Source organism: Gobius niger, assembly GCF_951799975.1.
Source record: "Gobius niger genome assembly, chromosome: 1".
Taxonomy (NCBI): domain Eukaryota; kingdom Metazoa; phylum Chordata; class Actinopteri; order Gobiiformes; family Gobiidae; genus Gobius; species Gobius niger.
The window spans coordinates 30,116,133-30,118,397 of NC_136852.1; positions in this window are offsets into that span (position 1 = coordinate 30,116,133).

Sequence of the window (2,265 nt, forward strand, 5' to 3'; positions counted from 1 at the left end):
GCGCGCTCATGTCAACAAGAGGCAGGCCCCGCCCATTCACGACACGAGGAGGGACGTAATACAATCTATGGGAGGGACGCGGGCCGAGACCCTGGGTTTGGGCTGACAGGCGCCCACTGGAAAAGTCAGGTTCTACGGTTTTTTGATTGACTGCGGAATTCTTCCGCAGTCAATTATTGGTTTTCATGTTCTTTATTATTATTCCTCTTCCATCTTTTTCCCGATTTTCTAGAGCTTTCAGCACCTTCATGCTTTGTGCAATTTATGCAAGTTATGCATCAAAACGTTCCGCATGTTGAGGAGAAGGGTGCTATTACTTTTGGGACTTCTGCAACTTACGTGTTTTCCGCAATCGGCCAAAATGTCGGAGATTTTTCCCATTGACTTATAATGGGGCTGCCGCAAATCCATGCTTTTCTGCACTTTTTTCTGCATTTTCTGCAATTTCTGCACTTTGTGCATGTTCAGCTTCTGCAACTTGTGGGTTTTGAGAAAAAATTGGCCTTCTGCAGTTTTCCAGTTTTTTTATACGGGAGTTTGAAATTTTTGCATTGGTGTGTATGGGGGAATCCAGCCAATGGGGAGACTCCAGGCCTTTCAGCCATTTGTGCAGCTTCTGCCAATCAAGCACTGAGGCCATTTCAACAGTTTGACCAGTTTATGGAATTTAAAAAGTTTATGCAATATTAACAATTTATGCAAAGTAACCACTTTATGGGATTTAACCAGTTAATGCATTCTAAAGCGTTTATGCAACTTAAGAGTTTATGCCATTTAGGATTTGTGAATTTTAAAGCGTTTATGCAATTTACATAATTTATGCAAATTAACCCATTCATGCATTTTACCACTTTATGCCGTTTATACAGTTTATGCAACATAACATTTTATGCATTTTACCAGTTTATGCAAATTTGATTATGCAATTTGAACAGTTTATGCAATTTCTGCATTCGCTTCCCGCATTTCCGCAGTCAATCGCAATGGCGATTGCATTTCTAGTTGTATTTGGATTGTTGTTTCATGGTCAGTTTGTGCGTATTTCTCTTGCTTTTGAAAATTGGTCATCTTATCGTAGGGATTATTGCAGGGGTAGGCAACGTCAGGCCCGGGGGCCAAATTCGGCCCTCCAGCATAAAACCTTTGGCCCCCAAGAGAATTTTGAAGAAACATTTATCATAAATCAGAGACCAAATATGTGAAAAGGACTCTAAAATGTGGATAATAATGAAAATGTTTTCACATTTCCCAGCAAAACTCCCAATTGGGTCATATATTATGTGCAAAACTTGAAAAAAGGTGCTTTACTTTGGGCTACAAGAGCGAGTTTCGGCCCTTGGTGTTTTGGCATTGAAGAAAATCGGCCCTCCATGACACAAACTTGCCTACCCCTGGATTATTGTTTGCCTGCTGTACATATTTAGCCAAATCTAAAAGCTTCTTGAACAAAGCACCTAAATAGAGATGGAAACGAGGATGAAAATGCAACAAAAAAGCCACAAAAATGCGATGAAAACTGCAAAAGCACAACAGCAAAAGAGATTTAAAAAAGAGACGAAAACACAGCAAAAACGCTTCAAAAATGGAATAAAAAATGCAAGAGACAATGTAACAAAAATGTTGCGATCTTAGCTTTCAAATGAGAGACGTTACACTGGCCAAACTACAGCCATGCAACCTTTAGGTTTGGGTAAAGCCGCACTGGAGAAAGAGGTTAAAGTGCTTTGTGAATAAAGCTGCAATGGTAGGTCTATTCTGTTAACCCTCAATCGCACCATTAAAAAAAGTGTGGGCGCCATAAGCACAAAAATGTGTGCACTTGAAAAAAGCTAAGCATGAAAGCGGAAAGTAACAAGGTGACCTTGAACATAGAAAAATAATAATTTATTCTGTTATTCTGTATTCTCTTATTCTGCTTTCTAGTGTTACACGCATGTCTACGCTGAAGGATCCACTTTTTTTACCCTTGTAAATACTGTCAAAGGACAAAGGATGACGAAGGATAACTTAATGGAAATCACAATCACATGAAATAATTAAAAAATAAATTACCTTGGAGAAATTCACTCAATTAAAAGGAAGGAGCTACAAAAACAAAAATGCACTTGGGTCGGGTGTGATGCCTAACCAATGACCCAGACATTCAACATTTCATTCATTCTTTCATCGATCAGATTTCAAACCTCTCGAGCCTGTTATTTCCGGCTGTATTATCATTTAGCCTTTTGGACCATTTTATTTGGTACAGGCTGAGATCAATTGATT